This window comes from Callithrix jacchus, chromosome 16 (assembly GCF_049354715.1).
Source record: "Callithrix jacchus isolate 240 chromosome 16, calJac240_pri, whole genome shotgun sequence".
Classification (NCBI taxonomy): domain Eukaryota; kingdom Metazoa; phylum Chordata; class Mammalia; order Primates; family Cebidae; genus Callithrix; species Callithrix jacchus.
In genome coordinates this window covers 19,340,398-19,350,325 of record NC_133517.1, presented here as the reverse complement: position 1 = coordinate 19,350,325, position 9,928 = coordinate 19,340,398, and the positions used below count along the sequence as shown (strand labels likewise).

Below are 9,928 nucleotides of genomic sequence, written 5' to 3'. Positions count from 1 at the left end.
CCATTAACAGAGCAGTCCTCCTCTTATGTTATGACTATAATAGGTTGAAATATAATGCAGACTTGACTGGAGGAACCATTTACCAAAGTTGTTATATCTTTCTTTAACTTCATGTTGTTCTCCAATTAGTTGGTTCTAAAAGAATGTATTAAGCACATACAGTTGTGATTATTCAAAATGTAATTTATAATCTCAGTTCTCACGTAAGAAATTACAATCTAATTGGCAAAGCTAACATTTGAAATAATTTAAAGGAATTAAAAACATTCTATAGCTGTTGATTTCTGTGTGTTCATTGTTAAGCATTTGACGTGTAAAGATTCACTGACTCATAATAATTCTATGAGGTAATTTTATCTATTTACATTTTGCAAATAAGGACACTAGGTTTGGTGAAATTAGTGACTCTCTCAACATGACCTACAGAACAAATAATGAAGCCTTGTTTCACCCCAAATCAGAATCTGAGCCCTCATTCGCACTGCTAAATAGTGATTCAGTTCCTAGTACATGTTGAAGTCATCCAGAGAAAGCAGAAAACTGCATTTATTCTCAGTTTTGAGGAATTAGAGAAAGTAAGTCTAGATAGAGACGTGAACAAATCATGCTATCTGAGCAGGGTGTGGATTAAAATGACCCTGACACAAGAGAGGGACAGCAGAATCCATTTCAGCAGCCCAGAGGCCCTGTTGAGGACTATTATATAAAGGTGAGCATGTAAGCTAGGGTCATCAGATGGAGTTTCTTGAATGCCAGGCTGAGAAGTTAAAACTTGAAACTCTAAGCAATAGGAAGTCAATAGTGAAAAGAGTGCAATAATACACTCTGGTTTTGCTTCCTTTGTAATAACACAAAAATCTCTAATAGCCATTTTTGATTCAGATGTACATTGAGCCATTAACCGTGAGAACAAAAACTCTTCCTTCCTGGGTTAAAATTGATAATTTATGGGTAGGCACAGTAATGTAATCCCAGCCACCAACACACATAAGTATGGTTAGAATTTTAAGAATAGATGTAAAGATGCTTGACATGACACAAATCATTTAGAAAATGTGCTTCACCTGACCCAGTTATCTCCTCTTTTGTCATGCATCTTTTTCTCTGTCGAAGATCTATACCAGAAATTAACCTGAAGAATGAAACATAGGAATGACACCATTGTTCTAGGAGATGATGATAATACATTCCTCATAATGACTGTTCAGATCAGTTCCAAAATGCCTTATTTTATAGCAGCGTCGACGTGTCAAGAGATGGATTTATTGACCCACAGGAGGGATGAAGTCATTTGTAGGTTGAAATTCCTAAGATGGGACAGTTTGCTAAGAGCGCCTTGGCTTACTATGAGGTTATATCCCAATAAACCCATTATAAGTTGAACGTATTGTAAGCTACCAAACATCAGAGCTTAGCCTAGCTCACCTTGAATGTGCTCAGAACACACATTAGCCTACAGTTGGGCAAAATCATCTAAAACCTTATTTTATAATAAAGTGTTTATTGTATAATGTAATTCATTGGATACTGCACTGAAAGGGAAAAACAGAATGATTGTATGAGTACTCAAAGTACAGTTTCTACTGAGCGCATGTCACTTTCATACATGGTGAAGTCAGTAAATTACAAGGGGAACCATCATAAGTCGGGGACCATCTGTATATGTAGCCAAACAGTCTCTAACTTCATGAAGCTTACAGTCTTTGGGAGAAGACAAACACTAACCAAATAACTACAAGTTCGAATTTATCTTGACAAGGACTTAAATAATTCACCTCAGTGTGACAGGTGAGATCGATGGAAATTTGTTTTGGTTTTGCATGCCATAGGCCCTGCTGTACAACATTGGAATTCTTGTAGTACATGAGCTGTTTGCATAGGTCCTCAGGCAAGTTATTTAATTTTGCAAAGGTTCAGTTTCCTCATATGCAAAATGAGAGTATAATAACAAATGGGGATTTTGATGAGGATAAGGGAGGTAGCATGTGAAAATGCTTAGCATCGCGCCTAATGTGTAGTAAATATTAAACTGTGTTAGCTACTGTTGCTTTTCCAGGAGTGCCTCATGAATCTGCATCTTTCATGCTAGGGGATACGGAATCTGATTAGTCAAATAGTCTTATCTGCGATAATGTCAACAGTGTTTTGTGCTAGCAATAAATGTTTACTAAACACCTCTTACAGGCAAATCATTGTATAATATTCTGAAGGTAAGGGAGGAAGATAGCAACTCTTACTAAGTAAGGGAAATAGCAATAAGGATGTCAAGTGACATAGCCATGGATATAGGAATGAGGTGGGAGGTGGACATGGTGAGTGTGACTGAGGATGGGCCAGCAAGAGGATGATGCACTTGGGAACACTGGGATGATGGTTATGTCATCAGCAGAAAGCCTTGTCCGGATCCCAAGGCAAGAGAGGATGATCAAACAGGTAACATTTCAATTTCAACTCAGCTTCTTGGTGAAGAGAATATCCTAACCAATATTTTACTGAGTCAACCTAGAGAAGAAAATTTTTAAAAGACACGTGTTTTAGGAAATGTTTCTGTTGAAAACACTGTGGGAGCGATCATACTAGCTGCTTGAAACCGACTTCAATACAAGATGCCAGTGAGAGGTAAAAGGCAGTCCTATGTCCCAAGTGGTTATGATTTTTTTATATCTCAGAGCTATGGTTTTAAAAGTTTCAATCTGAAAACTTACGTCCACACAAAAACCCCACACATGAATGTTTACAGCAGCTTTATGTAATTGCCCAAAACCTGAAATCAACATCCTTGAGCAAGTGAATAGAAAAGGGTGAAGATGAGTAAGTCAAGACATGAAGAGACCTTAAATGCATATTGCTAAGTGGAAGAAGCCAATCTGAAATGGATAGATACTATAGTATTTCAACTATATGACATTCTAGAAAAGGAAAAACTAAGAAGACAGTACAAAGATCAGAAGTTTCCAGGGCTTTAATGGGAAGGAGGGATGTGTAGGTGAAGGGCATTTTAAGGCAGTGAAACTATTCTGTGTGATACTCTAATAGTGGATACATGTCATGATAAATTTGTCAAAACCCACAGAACGTGCAACACCAAGAATGAACTCTAATGTAATCTGTGGACTTCAGCCAATAATGATGTGTCAACACTGGTTCATTCATTGTAACAAATGCCCCACTCTGCTGTGGGATGTTGAAACTAGTGGGGACAGCTGTGCATATGTGGGGCAGCAGTATAGGGGAACTCTGTGTACTTTCCTCCCAATTGTTCTGTAAACCTAAAACTACTCAAAGACTCAGATAATGTCTAATTGAAAAAACAAAGTCTTGGTGGATAGACACTGTGTAGGCAGGTGATGAGTATGGAGTGAGGCTTGTTTTTCCTTGTTTACCCTTTCAACCTATTGGATTTTACATCCTCACAGTATCACCTATACAGTATATAAAGGGTTAAAAATTAAAAGGTAAAAACGAAAATTCACATCAAAGATATTTGTTTAAAGTTTACAGGATGGTTTGACCTACCAGTTTCCTCCTTTACCACTGGTTTAGGTAAAAACAAAAAAAAAAAAGGTATTTTTTCCTTATCATGTTTTCAATTTATGATGGATTTATCGGAATGTAGCATCACTGTAAGTTGAGGAGCATTAGTAATTGAATAATACTTAGTCATATACATGGAAAACCTGCTTGGAATCCTGAAGCAGCTTTTAATTGTTAACCCATTTTATCACTCAGGGAACAGACGCAAGCAGCACATGAAATGCTTTGCCCCAAATAACACAGCAGTGTTCCAGGACCACATTTCCTATTTTTCCTTCTGTTATTTTGTAACACAGAAAGAATAACGGTTAAGGAAGCTCTAACGTGCTACGAAGGTCATGTAGTCAGCACCACAGATTGTTCAAAATTAATAAACCTGGAACAAGCTAAGTGGTTTAGATACCTTTAACTCTTAGAAATTATAATTGACCTTTACATCTGATCACTGACCTCTGCATGGCAGTCAAGCCACATCATTCAGCCAGGTGAAAGGTTTAAAGGTAATTCCATCATACTTCCAATATTCCAATAACACAGCACAAGAATACACTCCCAGAAATTGAGGGGCTTTTTAGTTCAAGTTTCCAGATAAGAAAATCGATACTAGAAGTGAAGGTGAAGGGTAACAGTAATAGCTAATATTTACTGAGAACAGTGTGAGAACCATTGTTATAATCACTGTTCAAGTTTTAGTTCATTCAACCCATGCGCCCACCCTTAAGTGCAGCTATTGTTCCCATTTTATAGAACATATGCAGAGATTAAGTAACTTGTCAAGGTCACCCAGAAATTGAGTCAATCCATAAAACTCTGGCAAATTGCATCCACTTGGTAGAGAATGCATTTGCCTATGCATCCTCCCATGCATTCAGATTTTAAAACAGAGGCCACAGCTATGAGCAGGGTTGTGTGACGTTGTGGCAGGGAAACGCAGTGGTTGGGAGTATTTTGGGGAAGCCGTCTGAGGATTTTGTTCATTTCAGACGTCTAGTTTTCATGGCGCCTTAGAGTCTGCAAGAAGGTGCGAGTAGGGAATAGTCGTCATTGCCCTAGAAGCCGGGATCAGAATCTCAGGCACCAGTCCCACGTGGGGGCACATTGTTACTGTGACGTGGGTGGCGCAGATTCTCAGGCCCCGTTCTCAGGGTTAATGGAGAAATCTTAGAAACCGTAGAATACTCTCCAGAGCGGTGATTCTCAAGGTGTGTCCTCCAACCTGCAACCTCAGCCTCACCTGAGAACTTGTTAAAAATGCTCATTCTCAGCCACAATCTCAGACATGCTAAATCGAAACCGAGCTCTGTGTTTGAACAAGGAAGTATTCCGAGTGATTTTGATCTATGCCGAAATCTGAGAACTATTGTCCTTCGACACCCCAATATTCCATCGGCGTCTCTTTCCTGAGTGCCCTACCTGACAGCAATTATCTGGGTATTCTTGGAAGCACTTGAGCTTTCTGCAGGACGCCCACCTGCGGCAATAGCGCATAAACAGAGTGAGGGTGCGAGGGAGGAGATCCAGGGCTCTGATTTCCATTCCCTGTTCTATTTTGAAAGAAAACACAGAATGCTGATTTCTCTTCCTTTGAAAATGCCAAAGGCAAACGAAATCATCAAGATCCTTTTTGAAGGAAATGAATCACTGTGGAAAAATCAAACTTAGAGTGATTAATTCCACTGAAACCCCGAGTCACCCCAGGAGCCTTGGCCGTTTCTGGCATGGTAAAAATTCAGCTAAATCAAATAGAGCCCAGTGTCCGTGTGGGCTGATTTTTGCCAAACCTCCCTCAGGCATCGTTTACAAACCCAGGACAGGAAATCTCGAGGAACCTTCCGAACCTTCCCTTTCTCCGTCTTCCGAGTAAACAGAACGTTAAGAGGACTTGCAGGTGACTGTCCTAAGGGTCTCTTCCTCCTGCTCAGAATACGTGAAGCTGCGGGTGCTTCTCCTGTGGACTAAAGGAAATGGTTTCTGAAAGTGCAGTTCCAGAGGATTGCGTTCTTCACACTCCCTCTTGTGGCTGCTCAGAGATAATGCAACCAGGAAAGGCCTTCGACTGCATATTAATGCCACGCTTAACGGAATTAGAAATCTAAGAATACAGGATTTGAGAAGCTTGTCTTTCCATAAATTATGTTTGCCTTGGGCCTTGTGGAAGTCTACACAGCTATTCGTTCTTGGAGGATTGTAAGTGCCTGTCCCAAATAAAGCTGTTTTGTAAAAAATGGCGAATAAATATTAGCTTTTTGTTTAAAGAATTTAAAACAATTAAGAGGGCTGCAAGTACAGGGTATAACTGAATTACTGTTTGCTTCTTGCTGTGTTTACACAGGCAAAGCAAAGGGCAAGAGAGAGTTTAGATCATTTCTATGATTATTCATTAGCAAAACCAAAAACAAGATGTAAAAGAAAATGATGTGGATATATGCATGTGTTGGCACTGTATACGATCAGTGTATGTCCAGCACTGCACCCAGAACAAATTTCTTCCTCCTGTTAGCAGGTTCTGAAATTTGGCATCCTCCACGTGGCTATCCTATCCCGAGCAGGGAGAAGGTGATGACTTCCTTGACTCCCCCAGGGGATATGGCACTGCCCTCCCCATAACCCTCCTTTCTTCAGCTGAAAAGCATTTTCCCTTTCTCATTAACCTCTGAGAATGCAAAGCCTTCCCTCTGATGTGTGTGAATTTAGCACAGCTATATTCCTGCTGGCTTCTCTTCTAGGCTTTAGTAAAGAAGCCTGCCTAAGGTTATAAGCTCCTAATAGAGAGAAGCAGATCTAATTCACTGTGCGGTGTCTAGCCAGTCACCTCTACAAAATATTTTAATGAAAGTTTCATAATGAGAAGATTACATTAATTATTCAGTTTTTCTAATTGTCTAGAAACAAAAATGGATTGTCAGAAGGTAGGCAAAAATTTCAGGAACAAGGAAATGTAGGGATGGGTGAGGGGATTAAGAAGCATGTAGGACGAGGTCCACAGCTTCCCAACATTGGCATTCACCGTTGACAATGGAGTGGGAGAATTCTTTGTCGTGGGGGCTGTCCTGTGCACTGCAAGGTGGTCAGCAGCCTTCCTGAACTCAACCAGCTACCTTCCAGTCGCACTGCCCCAGATCATGATAACCACAAATGTCTCCCAGCACTGCCAAATGTCCTCTGATGACAAAATCACTCCATTTATGAGCTAGCGATTGAGGGGGACAGCGTTGGGAGTAGAATTGCTAAATATTGCAATGAGTAGACCAAGCTGAGGTGGAAGAGATCTGACTATGAGGCACCATGAGGTAGAACAGAAAGGATGGGCTTTGGAGTTCGTAAGACCAGGGTCTGGATCAAAGCATGTGACTATAAGCCTCTTTTTTTTTTTTTCTAAGCCCCCAGTTTCGCATGTGTAAAAATAATAATAGTATAACAACAGTAGTAGTGATAATAATGCTGTGCAGAAGTGAAATGAAATAAAGTATCTAAAGGATCTAGAACATTGCCTAGTTATATAACAGCGTTGGTAGACATCACGGTCCTCTTCTCATCTCCAGAAATAAAATATAACTTCTTTGAGACAGTTTAAAAGAGCCTTGGAGCCTGACCCTAGGTGTGTTGAAAAGAGCCCTGTGCTTGAGATTCCTGGTGGAGAATGTCACTCTGGCTTCCTCTGAAAAACTGTTTCTGCATTGCAGGCTGTGCCCATTCAGAACCACGTGCAGGGCAGGAAAGTTAACTCTCCAGATAAGTGATCACTCTCCGGCAGCAAAGCAGATCAATTACTTTCATTCCAAAAGTGGAAATACAGATAGTTCTTAAATGCCCACTGTGGGCTCTATTTTTCCAATCAGAAAAGTAAAACGCTTTCTTTTCTGATATGGAGTAAAATTTATGTACTTTTTGTCAAAGAACTCTTCTTGGTGATTTTGATGCTGAAGAGATTTTTGCAATGTTATTTATGTCTGTATACGTCTCTTGGAATAATGACTGTTGTGTGTTCAGATTAATCCTAAAATGTTTCATGGAAACGTTATGTAACTCTGTAGAAACATCTTCATTGCCCCTACTGTTTATTAAATTTTAAGTAAACCATTTGCTTATATTTTATATACATTGCCTAAAAATAAGAAGACATACTAAAACTGACTTCAAATACCTGTAGATTAAGAATCATGGCATTAGCAATTTACTCTTGAATTTCATCTGATTAAAGATTCATTCTCCTCTTCCCAGAATCCCTGTACTCCAAGCTGTTCACATTTCTGATTTTCCCCTTTCTCTCTAACATTCAGGAGCCCTCATTTGAAAGTCGGAGCCTGGTAAAGGATTAACACTCCCCATTTTTTAAGTCTTTTCCGTGTCATCACTCTTACCACGAATATTTTTTAGGTGGAACCATATGAAATTATGAATATTTGACTTTTTGACCTACAAAAATGAGTTCATATGGTTCAGACTAAAACCCTCCCTTTACCTTTCGTTATGGAAATTCTGCTCATCCAATGTCACTTTCCCGGTTTTCCACAATCACTCCCACAGCATAATGATCTCCCCTGCCTAACGATGCCTACTCTGCAATAGAACTGTCTTCGATCCTTGCTTACATAACTTTTGGAGGTGTTTGCTACGAGAGACCACAAACTGCAGGCTTTAGCCTGGCGATCTGGATTTGAATCTCATCTCTTCCACGTACTTGCTGGGTGACCTTGAGTGAAATAGTTGGCCTCCTAAGTCTCAGTTTCCGTATTCATTAAACAGTTGTGTTGAACATCAGGATAATGTATTCAATATTTTACATAATGTCAACTACATGATAGGTGTTCAATAAAGGCACACTTTCCAAAACAATTAGCAGTGGTAATGAACTTCTGAGGCCATTCGTTATTCCTGCATCCTTCGCGGTTCCTTGCATGCCAGTGGTGTCCGACGCATAACAGAAGCAGCAGCAACCGTATAACAACTTCCTTTTCTTAGGCACTTACTCTGCCTCATACTGTTCTAAATATTTTCCTTGCATTACCTTGTGTAATCCTCACAGCAATCCTATGAAGTAGATTCTGTTAACATTTTTAGAGGTGAATTAAGATGATCACTTTAGAGGTGAGATAAAGAAGGGTTAGATAAATCGACCATGGGCACGCCTATGAAGGATTCAAGACTGGAGCCAAGGCCATGTGACACTGGAAAACATAGTGTCCTAGATGTTTTAGGAAGGCCTCAAAGCCTTTTTCCAACTTTAAAGAGTCATGATTCAAATACAATATTCTTTAAATATCGAGGGCTATTTTTATTTACAAAAATAATCACTCATCTCATCTTTTTTCTTTGTCCCATTTACTGTCTAATATTTCATTTCAGTTATAAGTAACTAGAGATTTTGTCAACACAGCTGGGCAGTACTAAATTGTGGTTAAACTTGATAGTTCAGTTCAATTCAGTGATTTATCTGATGCATGCAAGGTACCAGGTGGGGTCCTCAATACATATTACAGGAATACCATGTAGTCCTTGGTTCAAAGAATTCATAGTTGTACCATCTTTAAAAAATTGAACTTGAAATAACTAGAGATGATGACAAAGAAAATTCAAACATAACTGAATTTAAAGAATTTTTCCAAAAATATCACATAATTGCCCCTGTGTGCCCAGCTAGCACTTTGCAACATGCCAAGGGGGCTGAACAAGACGAACGTGACTCTTGACCACAAGAAATTTACAAGCCTGTGTAGATAGGAACACTCACATATGCAATCGGGTGATAATGCAAACCAACACATTCATTCCTTCAACAAACAGACTTAGAGCCAATTACCAGCCAAGCTCGTGCAGAGAGCTACACAAGGGTGAACAGGTTCGGGCTGGCTCTGTCCCATGAATTGTACAATTTAGAATACATGATAAATTTTGTGAGAAGGAAAAAAAAACAATCTCACGGTTTAGAGGGTTTATTGAGGACCAATGTAATTGAAGAAGGCCTTTTAAATGAGGGTGGAATTTGACTCTGGTCTTCCACAAAGCATGGTAAAATGCCATTTAGTACTTAATTCCCAAAGACAGCAATCAACAAAGGCATATGAGGATGGTATTATTAATTTCTTATTGATTGCAAAAGACTCCAATGGAAAATAACTACACTAACATAATATGCATTTATATTTGCATAAACCTTAACATTTTAAGCTTAATACTTCTATTTCATTAACTAAAAGAGCTAAGGTAAAACTAACCTCAAATTTGAAAATGTTCTTTACAAAGATTCCTATAAAATAATATTAAAAAACCGAAGTCCTGCACCATAGTTAAAATTGAAGTGTTTTCCTTTCAATTCAAAACCTCAATTTTCAGACCTTAATATCTTAGACTTTTCAACACAGGCAGTGGGAAGTTGGTTACAGAGAATAGTTTC

At 39.1% G+C, this 9,928-nt stretch overlaps 1 long non-coding RNA gene across 1 annotated transcript; it reads left to right on the top strand.

Moving 5' to 3' along the window:
- The first annotated feature begins 5,018 nt into the window (after positions 1-5,018).
- Positions 5,019-8,369, top strand: LOC144579830 (uncharacterized). Its single transcript, XR_013528258.1, has 2 exons — positions 5,019-5,721; positions 7,218-8,369. It is a non-coding gene; the product is annotated as an uncharacterized LOC144579830 (long non-coding RNA).
- The last annotated feature ends 1,559 nt before the right edge of the window (positions 8,370-9,928 follow it).